A 13,835-nucleotide genomic window follows, 5' to 3' on the forward strand; every position below is an offset into this window, starting at 1 on the left:
CTGCACAGGAAGTACGTCATCACACTGATGTCACACTGCCAACCCACACTCCAGTAAAGTTGGAGGAACCCATATCTCGGTAGCCCTCCCTTTTAGTTCCCGTGAGACACTCCCAAGAAAAAGGAGGTGGGGCAAGGTATAGTTCCAGCCTCCTTCATGGCCTCGAGGTCTGAATCCAGGGCCCTGCAACCGACCTTCTTCCACTGACCTCCTCTGAAAGGAGGTGGAGCCTATGGCTAAAGCAAGAAGCGGGGTACTCATTCCATTGGCTATCATGTGAAGGGGTGGGGCTTAGCCGGGCCAATGAGCAGTGGAGTCTGCTTAGGTCATCCTTCCCCTCGGCAGCAGGAGACTGTTCCCTGCCCAGACAGGCCAAGCCCTTGCCTGGCAGACTTCCCACCTAGAGGTGAGTCTCTCTAGACCCTGGAACAGCAGTCCCGCTGGAGAAGGATCTGAGGCTCTCAGGCCAAGGGCTGGTCTGGACGGGGTGGGAACCTCAGAACAGAGGAGCCTCCAACATGTTTGCTGAACGAATGAAAGTCGATCTTATTGTATATCCAGAAGACAGGATGTCAAGAAGGCAGTGCTTTTCGGTCCTGCACAGTAGGGAGAGCCACCACGAATAAGTGAGGGAGGGTCAGGAACAGGAAGAAGTAAGTCTAGGCCCCAACTAGGAGCCTAGACTCAATCCTGCATACCTTTCTTAGACTATCTTGATTGGTTCAGCGAGCTTTATTTGTCCACCACTGCTGGTTGTCCAGTTCCTACCATCCCCACATGTGACTCAAAGTTTACAATTCTTTTATCTCACACTCATGCTCAACCATTGTCTCCCACAAAACCACCACACTGCCAAAAAGGCTGGCTCCAGAGGAACATCCAGCTCTCACCCATAGCCTACTGAAGACAACACTTGCCCAGGATTCGTGAGAACCTTGTGTGGAACCCAGATCACATCTTTTTAAGGTAATTTAATCTCAAGTCCTCAATGGTTTGCATAACCCCAGACCTTTATAAGAGTTCCTCTGATCACTCCCAAAAGACCTTTAAATAAGGGAGAGGAAAGGTCAGGATTTCACTCCCTACTCAGAATAAACTGAATCATCACAAGGTACATGGCTGGGTAGATATGCTACGCAAAGGGGCATGTGGATGGCTCAGTCAGTTAAACCTCTGAATCTTGATTTCAACTCAGATCATGATCTCTCACAATTCCTGGAATCCAGCCACCTTGGGCTCCGAGCTCACAGCACAGAGACTGCTTGGGATTTCCTCTCTCCCTCTCTCTCTCTGCCCCTCCCCTACTTGCATGCTCAAGCACATGTGCTCTCTCAACATAAATACTTAAAAAAAAAAAAAAAAAAAGGATATGCCAAGGCAAAATCAAAAGAACATATTCCATAGTGGTTGGTTTAATATTCATTTTAGAACAGCAATTTAGTTTCGGCAAAACATCACTGTCCCTAATATTAAATAAATGCAATTTGAATACTAATTTGAATGTTCAGTTGTAATTGTCTAATAGCCTATAAACATGAGGAATTTATATCAAGTTTTAAGAACACACATATCTAAATGCTTTTACATATTTTGCAAATTCTTACCCATCCAATTACTTTAAATACAAGCATATTTTTAGCCATATAGAGATTACCTGCTTTGCATAACCCATGAAACTGCACCTAACATCTGGTAGCCATAGATAAGACAAACCCTATGTCTATAAAAGATCCCAAACCATTGCTTCCCTTCAAAGCTCTCCAACCCAGAGACTCCCACCTTGCTGCTGAGTGACATTGCCTAGACAGGTAAGCCTCCTTTCTAATCTGTCCCCAATTCCCTTACCTGCTGGGTGGTCCCCTTCTGTTAGGGACTTCCCCTCTTTGGCAATCCCAGTGTGGAGCTATCCAGTAAAGCCTGTTGAACAATACTGCCATCTCCTGGTCTTCTTGTCTTTTTCTTTCTTTTTGCTTTGCTTTGCTTTGTCTTTTTCTTGACCAGCCTTGAAATCCTTGAACTCACCACAGTATTGAACAATATAGATCTTTTTGCCTCTTCAGTTCTCTAATACTATTTATTTAATACCAGCTACATCATTACCAATGACATTGCAGCATCATGCCACCCACAAATATTGGCTTCTAATGATATCGTCAAAGTTTGTTACAATGACTGCAAATGTAAGTTTTACAAAGAATATGGATGAAAATGTGAATTGTAACACAGTTTCTGGCCATGTTAAATCTACCATTTAGAATGTTATAGCATAATCACTAAATAACATGTTTTACAACCACGACTTCTCTTTTTTGTTGTTGTTGTTCATTTATTTTTGAGAGAGAGATAGAGAGTGCCAGTGGGGTAAGGGCAGAGAGAGGGAGGGAGAGAATCCCAAGCAGAGAGTGCAGAGCTTGATGCAGGGCTCAAACTCACAAACTGTGACATCATGACCTGAGCCAAAATCAGGAGTCAGCTGCTTAGCTGACTGAGCCACCTAGGCACCTCCAACCATGACTTCTCTTGAACTGCTTGTCTTAGTCTATTTGGGCTGCTATAACAAAATACCACAGACTGGGTAATTATAAACAAATCTATTTCCCATTGTCTGGAGGCTGGGAAGTCCAAGATCAAGGGACCAAAATGATTAAATTCTGGTGAGACCCTCTTCCTGGTTCATAGGGTCTCCTCACCGTGTCCTCAACTGGTGGAAGGGGGCTGAGGCGGTCTGTGGGTTCTCTTTTATAAGAACACTAATCCCAGAGAGTTCATCAGAACTCTACCCTCATGCTTAAGCACCTCCCAAAGGCCACCCTCCTAATACTATCACATTGGTATTAGGATTCCAACATTTGAATTTTGAGGGGGACACAACCATTCAGACTACAGCGACTACTGTAATCACTGCATTCTTAGAATGTGTTGTCTTTCAGTGTTGATCACACCTCTCCCTTCCACACACCCCACTAGTGGGGAAGATAACAACGGGCCCATGAACAGAGTGAGAAGAACAGTTCAATTTACCTAAAAAATGTCCATCCCCGTCCAGGATGCTTAAGGCAGCCCCAGGACAGCATAGCATCACTGCATCAGTAAAGATGAGAGAGGACGTCTATCCAAAAGCCTGTTGAAAGCCTTCAGAGGAGACAGATGTGGCTACCCCCAGGTGGTGCCAGAGCCTGTGGAGGGGGGACAGTGACCACCCTGGATGCCAGCAAAGGGGGTGTCACAAGACAAAGCACATTTGCTATGACCTCCATTGTCCTTGGGTATTGTAGACATAGGCAGCACTGCAGTAGGAACACAGATGAACAAGGCCCACATGTGGCTCATACCCAAGGATTAGCAGCGGACCTACGGTAGCCCAGACCCCTGGAGTCAACCTGTGAGTGACATGAGTTGCTGTCAACACCCAAAATCACTGTCACCATCATTCTGATGGCCCAGCCTCATGTGATCTTGCGAAAGAAAAACCATGTCAGCCACCCTCCTGAAACTGCGGCCCAGCCACGGGACCCTGGAACAACCTTATAGGCGTGTACCTGGTCAACTCCACACACTGGGTAAAAGGTCAGAGAGTACCAGGGCTCACACAGGTCACAATCTGTTCTTGGACCCAGCCACCCTCAGGCAGCAGTAGATGACTTAGAAAATGTAAAGGAAGTCCAAAGTGCAAGAACCGCTGCATGCCCTGGGGTGGGATCCTGTTTTCCTTTGTCTAATGGGGGTACTGGACATATATTTAAGTGAATGGCCAGAGAGTCGCACGTACCGTTTCGTCACGATGGCCAGAATGTTTGGTCACAACATACCTACAGGAGAAATCAGGAAATTTGATAATTTCTAGAGGAGTAAAGAGAATGGAGACCAGGAGTCTGTACCATGATCATTGTAAGAAAGAATGGAAGATAGACTAGAAAACTGAGTATTTAGCTTCTCCATACTCTATGGTGAAAGAATGCAACAGAGAAAGGTGCTGGGAATAGCCAGAATAGCCCTTCAGGCACCGCAGTGCCTATTAGGAAAGAGTATCCCCTAAACAGATATAATCTCATGGATGTGGACAGGACAAGGGGAACTAGGGCAGATTTCAACTCCCCAGTTGAAGGCCAGTTACTCTTGCCATGACACAACTATCACAACCATACAGGGCAGACCTGAAAATGGCTCTGAGGTCAGCCAACCAGTAAGGTCACACACTCCCATCCCTTGTCAACAATTTGGTGCTCTTTCCATACATTCCCCCTTATTAATACAGTATATTCAAAACATATAGAGGGTCTGATCTCCACCTCCTCCACACAATGAGAAAGGCTCTAACTCTCTGTGCCACGAGGCAAATACTCCAGGGAGAAAGTCTGGGTGAATAGGATGTTCATGTTTTGTGCCTCCTCTTTCCCCAAAATCGTCACATTGCACTAGTTGCTGAGTATCTGCAAACAGCTGGTTAGTGTTTTGTTTTGTTTTGGTTTTAAGTGTGGTCCACTTTGAAAAAAATCAAGAAATCCACCTCTTCTCAAGAGGCTGAAAACTGAAGAGGATGGCTGTACCCTTACAACAAAAAATAGCTGGATAATCCGAAAATTTCCCTTGAATACATCAGAGAGTTGAAGCCTCAGGGCAAACAATTTACCTAAAATCTAAGGAAAGAAAGTTACATTGATATCACCATTCTTATGTGGATGACATCTGTCTTTTGAAAGATCTTAAGTTCTTTTTAAAAATATTTAAAATTCATGGGGCACCTGGGTGGCTCAGTCGGTTGAGCGTCTGACTTCAGCCCAGGTCATGATCTCACGGTCCGTGAGTTCGAGCCCCGCGTCAGGCTCTGTGCTGACCGCTCAGAGCCTGGAGCCTGTTTCAGATTCTGTGTCTCCCTCTCTCTCTGCCCCTCCCCTGTTCATGTTCTGTCTCTCTCTGTCTCAAAAATAAATAAACGTTTAAAAAATTTAAAAAATATATCTAAAATTCAGCAGATAAAATGGTACCTGGTATTAATTGACACCATAAGAAATATAATTGGTAATCTAACATGAAAACACACACAATCTCACAATTAAAGAAATATTTTTAAAAACATACCCTGGAGCGCCTGGATGGTCCAGTCGGTTAAGCCTCCAACTTCAGCTCAGGTCGTGGTCTCACGGTTCGTGGGTTTGAGCCCTGCATCCGGCTCTGTACTGACAGCTCAGAGCCTGGAGCTTGTTTCCAGTTCTGTGTCTCCCTTTCTGCCCCTTCCCTGCTTGTGCTCTGTCTCTCTCTGTCTCCTAAAAATAAATAAACGTCAAAAAAAAAATACCCTGAGATTCCATTTTACGCTTATTAAATTAACCATCTCTAAAATAATTATAATATCCACTGTTGGTTGCAAGCAAAAGCTAACTTCCCAAACTGCTGGAAACAGAACAAATGGGTATGAACTAGCCATTGGTATGGCTATGTTATGATGTTTTCTAAACAAAAATCTTCATACTCCTGGATTCATAGTCTCATTCCTAAAAATTCCTCCCAGGTATATAATACAAAAGAAGGAAAAGAGCTACAATCACCAAGCTGATTATAGCAATATTAATATTAACAGCTAACAAGAATTATCCTAAATGTCCATCAAATAATTTCAAATAACAAGAAGTTACTACCTATAGTGTGTCAGACACTGTGATGGATGTCTTGAATTAAAAAAACAAAAACAAAAAACAAAAAAAACTAAGACAAAGTCACTGCCCAAAAATTCAATTTAACATTTGATGAGGGGAACAGATAATAAAGATACATCTACTCGCTGACAAATAATAATCATGAAAATCATATGGAAATGGGGGAGAGGGAAGTTGTCCAATATAACAGTCATTAAAATATTAACATTTTGTTATGACTAAGATTATAAAAATTATGTTTATATATGGGACAAGGACTAAAAGTGGACATATAAATATGAAAGTATGATCTCTTGAGAAAGTGAGATTGCAGGAATATTTTGTCTTTATTACTTGTGCAATTCTGTGATAATATTTCCCATTGGTATTTAAGAAAATTCATACTATGTGAACAGTCTCTGAAGGCTAAGTCACATGTCATAGATAAGTAAATCTGAAAGGCAAACACTCATTCAAAGACACACATCAATGGTAAATATTAGTGTAACTTTTAGTGAGTCTAGATGGCCTCTTTTTCCTTCTTTGCGTATATGCCTGGTGATCATTAACTACTTCTTTGTGCATTAAATCCTAATCACACATACTCATTAATGTGCATTTCAATCTCCAATAAGGATCTCTACCCCAGGTTTGTCCCTAGTGACTCTCTCAATGTGAATACAATGTGCTCAGGGCCATAATGGTGCCATCTGTGTACCTGTTCACTGGCTATAGATTACCCATGCCCTAGAGGGTTCTTTCCTGCTTGCCCAGCAAATATAAACTAGCTCTGGCCTGAGCAAATCAGAACTCTTCTGCCATCCAGAGGACTACAGCTATACTTTCCCCAACAAGGTTTGAACCTCAGCCTTGGAAAGAAACCTCCTTTCCAAGTTTGTCCTTCCTTTGGTGTCTCCATCAGCCCTATGATACCATATAGAGCTCTCTTCCACCTTATAGGCTACTTTTTCATCATATTTTGATAATTCTTTTTATTAAACTTCCCTTGTTTAAATCACTGTTGGTTTCTGTCTCCTAATTGGACACAGACTGGTACAATCCTCACTGGTCATTCCATTCATTCATCCCTTTGAGGAACATTACAACTTCCTGAACTGTTCTGCTCTAGAAAAGCTTACAACAGCAGAGTTGGAAATGATATTGAGTCAACTGGAGGGAAAAGAAAAGATAAAAGTATAAAACAACAATAACAAAAACTCAGCATATGAATTTGAAATAGAATAAGTCTTTCTTTAAGAAAACAGAGATGAGGGAGGCTGTAGTTTCAAAAGGTCCTAAGGCTAGCTAGGATCAAAGAAAGGGGAAGAGGTGGGCAGAGGGTACCTGGGGGAGCAGAAAAAGCAAAGGCCCAGAGGTAGTAACTGAAATAGTACGTATTGCAGACAGAGAGCAGAGAGGAATGGCTGGAGCACAGTGAGCATTCTGGGGAGGGGCAAGAAGTAGTTGGATTGGGATGATCAGGCCAAAAAGAGGAGGACCTGCTAACTTGCACTTGGGGATACACAGACCAACAATTATATTTAAAAATTTCTCTCCAGAGGCACTTGGGTGGCTCAGTCGTTTAAGCGTCTGACTTTGGCTCAGGTCATGATCTCACAGTTCGTGAGTTCAAAGTCCCACAGCGGGTGAGCCCGGGCCCCACTTCAGGTGAGCATGAGCCCTGATTCTCTCTCTCGCTCTCTCTCTTCTATCCCTCCCTCTCTGCCCCTTGCTCAATTGTGCCCTCTCTCAATAAAAAAATAAAAAATAAAAAATAAATAAATAAATAAATAAATAAATCCCCTCCAGGATGAATTCTCCAATGGTAAATAAAATTTGAGTTCCAAATGAAGATTTCCCACATTCCTTACCTTCATTGTGTTTTTCTCCAACATGGAGCCTCTGGGCCTGCTTCATCCTGAACTATTATTGAAGCCTTCCCACACTCGGTGCACTCATGGGGTTTTGTCTAAGGGTGGATCCACTGATGTTGATTTGAGCTGACTTTGCTTGAAGGCTTTGCTGTAATCCTTGCATTGATAAGTTTTCTCTGGTGCTGGAGGAGATGTGAGTTCTGAGTGAAGCCTTTTCCACACTGCTTGCAAGTTAGAATCTCTCCCCAGCATGCAGTACTTGGTGGTGAATGAGCTCTGAGTTCAAATTAAAATCTTTACCACATCATTACATGCATAGGATTTTTTCCAGTGCATGTCTCAGATGTAGAACAGAGGTAATTGTCTTTTCTTTTCTATTTATTGTTTGTTTGTTTGTTTGTTTGTTTGTTTGTTTGTTTGTTTGGAGAGTGAGAGAGACGCAGGGTCAGGGGACGGACAGAGGGAAAGAGAAAATCCCAAGCAGGCTCCGCACTGTCAGCGCTGACAGAACCCGATGTGGGGCTCAATCTAACGAACCCTAAGATCGTGACCTGAGTCAAAACCAAGAGTCAGACACTTAACTGACTGAACCACCCAGGCGGCCCTAGAACAGAGGTGATTTTCTGACTGAAGGTCTTGCCTCAGTCCCTGCATCTGAGGGGCTTCCCTCGGGTGTGGACTTGCTGGTGCTGAAGCTAAACGCTTCACTCTTTACACTCAGAGGGCTTCTCCCATTGTGGATTCTCTGGTGTGCAGTACGGTGGGAGCTGCAGCTAAGAGCCTTGCCATATTCTCTGCACGTGGAGGGCCACTCTCCTGTTGCGGGTCCTCCCAGGGGTTACCCTGCTGGTGAACATGGATGGATGCAGCTCTGCCTTCAGACCCAGTTGCAGAGAAGTGCCTGAACAGAAGTAGGGTTGAAGGCGACAGCTTTGCCCCGATCCTTACTCATAGGACTTTTCTCCAGGGTGGATTCTCAGTGCTGCAAAAAGTCAGAACTGCAATGGAGATGTTTGTTACACATAACACTTATAGGAGATCTCTTCACCTGGAAATTAAAGATGTGTTACGTGATAAGAACTGATTTTTTTTTATGATTTCTTATGTGGATGACATCTATTTTCCATAGGAATTTTCTCATTATTTACTCCCTTCTTTGCTGAATCTCTCTTATTTTTCTTCATTCCACCCCCCATGAGATTTCCTGAATGTCTATCTTGTCCTGATTCATAGGCGACTTAAAAACTAGGTCCCTGAAAAGGTTGCTTAGATGTTCTTCTAAAAGAAGGCCAAAAGCTCAAATTCAGCTATTTCACAACCTGACTAAAAAAAAAAAAGAAAAAAGTAAACATCACCTCTTAGCAATGTTAGAGAGGGAACCAGGTCATCAAGGATATGATTGTGTCCTATAAATACACAGCTTTTGTATATTTACAAACTGGTTTCACAGAACATAGAGGGTAAAGAAAGACAAGGAAAAGTCCTAGGATTAAAAAAGGAAGGGGCCTTAGTCTGATCCTATGGTCAGAGACACAAAGGAGACAAGAGGGTAGCATTGCTGAGCACAGAAATCTCATATTGAAATGACCTGAGAAGGCTAAAACAGAATGGAAACGTGAAGAAGCTATTACATTGGGCAGGCTGGTGGGGAGGGGGGTACAAATTGAATGCATTAGTAAGGAGATTGACAATTAATAAAAAAGAAAAAAAAGATAAAATTAAGTGAGATTCCTATTATTTAACCAAATATCAAACAAAAAATAAATAAAATAACTTGGATATTCCAAGTTAGGGGCACAGGAACAATGTGTAAACTCAGTGCTATCAGGAAGCTTGCATGTTATCTGGAAACATAATGTGCAAAATTAGAGAAAACCACATTGGGCCAGGAGAACACAGATCAAACCTGCTAGCTACACCAACTAAATAATGGTAATTGTAAGGTAGCAACATTTTGCCATCACAGTTTAGCTCTAGGACATAACAAAATACCACAGACTGGGTGATGTAACAAAAATGTGTTTTCTTATAGTTCTGGAGGCTGGAAGTCCAAGATCAAGGTGTTGGCAGGTTGGATTCCTCTAAGGCCCCTCCTTGGCTTGCAGACAGCCAGCCTCCCATTGCCTCTTCACGTGGTTGTCTCTCTGTACATGTGCACTCCTGGTATGTGTGTCCTAATCTCCTCTTCTTAGAAGGACATCCCTAAGATTAGATTAGGGCCACTCTAACAACCTCATTTTAACTTAATTATATCTTTAAAGACCTCGTGTCCAAATACAGTCAAATTCTGAGGTACTAGGGGGTTAGGGCTTCAACATAGAAATTTGGAGAAGAATAGATCAACCCACCTCCCATATTCTGAAGCCATCCCACTTTTAAGCAATGTTTCCTTACTGTCTTCCTATTTACACACTCCAGGCATGTTCTCTCCTGCCTCAGGCCCTTAGTGTTTGCTCTCCCCTGTCTGAAATGCTCTGCTCCTCAATACCAGCACATCTCACTCCCTATTTTACTCTGGTCTCTTGCTCAATTGTCCCCTTATTGGAGTCTGTTCCTGATAAGTCTTATCTATCCCTTTTTATACCTTTTCCTGTTTTATTGTTCTTTGTAGCATTTATCATTACTTGGCATAATCATGTATATATTGTGGGTTTTATCCTATGGTTAAAATGTACTCTGGATTAAAAAAAAATCAGGAATGGCAAGGAGACAACTGCATTTGAAGGAAGCTTATTACTTACAATTCCTGAAAAGATGGGGGCATGTCCTACCACACAAGGAAGTACCAAGGTCAGTCAAGACAAGGAGTGAGCAGAAAACAGGCAAAAGCCTTTATTACTATATTGGGGAGAAGCTGTCAGGTGGGGATGGTCTGCTGGGCAGGAAGCAAAACACAGAAGTTGGGTCTGTAGTTGGAGCATTTGTAATATGATTTCTGTACACCCATGAAAGTGAGACAACAGGGGAAATGTAAACAACTTTGGCTATTACTTTGGCCTTGTGATGGATGGATGCCAAACATTACAAAATCTATACATGTTGGTTAAAGTACTCCCACATTGGGGTGCCTGGGTGGCTCAGTTGGTTAAATGGTTAAGCATCCGACTCTTGGTTTTGGCTCAGGTTATGATCTCATGTTCATGAGACTGAGCCCATGTTGGGCTCCGTGTTGAGTGTGGAGCCTGCTTAGGATTCTCTCCCTGCCCCTCCCCACCCCCACCAAAATAAAATAAAATAAAAATACTCCCACATTTTTGGTGTTATGCCAATATATTTAAATGTTGCCTAATAGAATAATAGAATAGAATAAGGGAATGAGTTTCCATAACTTCCTTCAAGTACAGTTGACCATTGAACAACAGGGATTTGAACTTCAAGGGAACATTGATACATGGATTTTTTTTTATATAAATACAGTAAAGTATTGCAAATATATCTTTTCTTCCTTATGATTTTCTTAATAACGTTCTCTTTTCTCTAGCTTACAACTCTGGGACCATGGCCCTGAGACCATGACATGAGCTGAAATCGAGAGTCGGACGCTCAACTAACTGAGCCACCCAGGTGCCCTTGTAACAAGTTTTTAAAGGCTCAAAGAAATGATCAACAAACTTCCAAATGAGATTGGCCTATACAAGATTTTTCATAACAGCAGCACTATTCGCATTTGGTGACAGCTAATCTTTGTTGTGGGGGAATGCCTGTGTGTTGTCGTATATTTAGTAGCCTGCCTCTAACACAAGATGCCAGGAGCAGCCCTCTCATCAACCGTAACAACAAAAAATGTCTCTAAACATTGGCAAATTGTCTGGGAAAAGGAAACAAAGTCAGCTCCTGATGAGAACTACTGATCAATACAGATATATCCCTCCTTCCTTGAAAGAGCAAAACATTGTTCAAAGAAACAAAAAACCCACATGGTTAAACACTAGAAGCAGAGAAATATGGCTATAGTTGAGATCTAAGTTGGAGACTGATGCGGGAATAGAATAAAACCATCAATTAAAGCAAATCAGTAATATAGTTCTGAATATTCACCTAAGGAATTTGGATTTTGTTTTTTAGGCAACAGAAAGTGATTACAGGAGTTTTAGAAAGTGATACAATTAGATTTTCATTTTAAGAACAGCTTCTTGATATTAGAGACAGGATTGAAAAGACAATAGCTATCACAAACTCTGAGATGGTCATTAGGTGAAATAAAGCCAAGGAGGCAGAAGGGAATGAATGGATCATGCCTACCTCTCACGTATGCTTTGAGTTGATTTTCAGTTTCCATATTAACATTGCCATGGGTGGCTTCCCTCAGGTGTGTCTGTTATCTTTTCAGAATACTTTCACTTTATACATCATGGGTTTTTTTGGTCTTTTGTGTTATCTGTTACCAGTTCCCAGCATATTCCACTCCCCTCCTTCTCTATTTCCTCTTCACGCAGACTCTCGCATTTTCCAAAGGAACATCACAGAATCTGACCTGCCACCCCCAGGGCACACATATCAGAGGAGCTTAGTCCCATTTGGCTGAGTATCCTTTGAGTCTCCCAGGAAAATAGTAAAATAAACTTGGGGCCTAGTGGTCAGATCCCATGCATTCAGAATTACTATGTTCTCAAAGAGAATGGGGCAGAGTCAAAAGCCTGTGTCAACTTCTCCATAGGGTGCCTTTGGTGGGCAGGAAACACATCTGAAAGGAAGAGCAGCCTATAGTATAGGACATATAGTCGAGGATACAGGCAACAATTGATTGTCTGATAGACAAATCTACATTGTCTTTCTCATTTCTTCTTGTATTATCAACAAAATAAAATGTTATATACTTGAAAATTAGCAACAATTGATTGATAGACAAATCTACATTTTCTTTCTCATTTCTTCTTATATTATTGACAAAATAAAATGTTATATACTTGAAAATTAGCAACAATTGTCTGATGGACAAATCTACATTTTCTTTCTCACTTCTTATATTATCGACAAAATAAAATGTTATATACTTGAAAATTAGCAACGATTGATCAACAAATCTACATTTTCTTTCTCATTTCTTCTTATATTACCAACAACATAAAATGTCATATACTTGAAAATTAGCAACAATTGTCTGATGGACAAATCTACATTTTCTTTCTCACTTCTTATATTATCGACAAAATAAAATGTTATATACTTGAAAATTAGCAACAATTGATTGATAGACAAATCTACATTGTCTTTCTTATTTCTTCTTATATTATTAACAAAATAAAATGTTATATACTTAAAAATTAGTAACTTTTTATCAACTTTAGTGTGTACAACGTACTAGAGATCAGAATGGAGCTCACTTCTCATTCAGGCCAAGCACACTTGAGTTCAGCCTGGACTAGGTATGCTGGAAATGGGAGTGGAGGCTGAAAAATGCAACGTCTGTATCACTTACACCAGGGAAGTAGTTCTTCTCTTGGGGAAAAAGAAAGTTCAAAGCAAGTCTTTTTGTTTTCTTTTTGCTAAGGTAAGGAAGTAACTTTTCACTTACCTCTCAATCATTCAGCAGAGAGATGACTTTCAATTTCAGAGAATATGCTGTAGGAGACTCTACCTCTCCCTAAGTTTTGGAACACTGTTCAATAAAACAAAGCCTTTGTGGATATGAAAAATATCTGGTCATTTCACAAGAATCTGATGTAAAATATAGGGGACATAGCAAACCCGAATTTCATATACAGCAGGGGAGGGGAGGCTAGAAAATATGTCAGAGACAGGAAGTTATCCACTAGGGAATCTAGAACTGAAAGTATTCTATTCAAATTTGGAAGGTATGCTAAGGTATGACCAAACATTGGTCTGGTGGTGTTCATGAAATTAAGTTTAGGGTATGAGAGGTACCTATTTAGCCATGCAAACTCCAAGCAACTGAGATGAGATACAAATGAACAGCTTGTGTGACTACTGAGGAAGAGAAAATGCGACACTAGGTGCTGTACAAGAAACCAGTGCTTTCAAATACAAGCCTGTATCAGTAGGACGAAGTTGCAAATGACCGAGAACTCAAATCCAACTAGTTTAACAAAAGATGTTTATTGGCTCACATGACTGAAAATTCCAGAGGTGAGTCTATTTCAGGTAAGGCTTGGGCTAATGGCTCAAATGTCACCAGGGACCCAGTTTTTCTCTGCTTTGCCACTCTCTCCTTTGGTATTGACTTCATCCTCAGGCTCCACGTGCTAACACCAGGAAGCTCCAGACTACCTCCCTCTTAACAGAATAAAAGTGTTGTTGCAGTTCAAGGCCTCATATCTTCCTATATACCATCCACAGGAGGACGGAATATCTCCTTTGGTTGCTCTCG

The 13,835-nt window shown here is 41.5% G+C and overlaps 1 long non-coding RNA gene across 1 annotated transcript; it reads left to right on the forward strand.

Moving 5' to 3' along the window:
- Positions 1-254: 254 nt before the first annotated feature.
- LOC122230511 lies at positions 255-11,024 on the forward strand. Its single transcript, XR_006207501.1, has 3 exons — positions 255-406; positions 861-966; positions 10,989-11,024. It is a non-coding gene; the product is annotated as an uncharacterized LOC122230511 (long non-coding RNA).
- Positions 11,025-13,835: the final 2,811 nt, after the last annotated feature.

Source organism: Panthera tigris, chromosome C2 (genome assembly GCF_018350195.1).
Source record: "Panthera tigris isolate Pti1 chromosome C2, P.tigris_Pti1_mat1.1, whole genome shotgun sequence".
Taxonomy (NCBI): domain Eukaryota; kingdom Metazoa; phylum Chordata; class Mammalia; order Carnivora; family Felidae; genus Panthera; species Panthera tigris.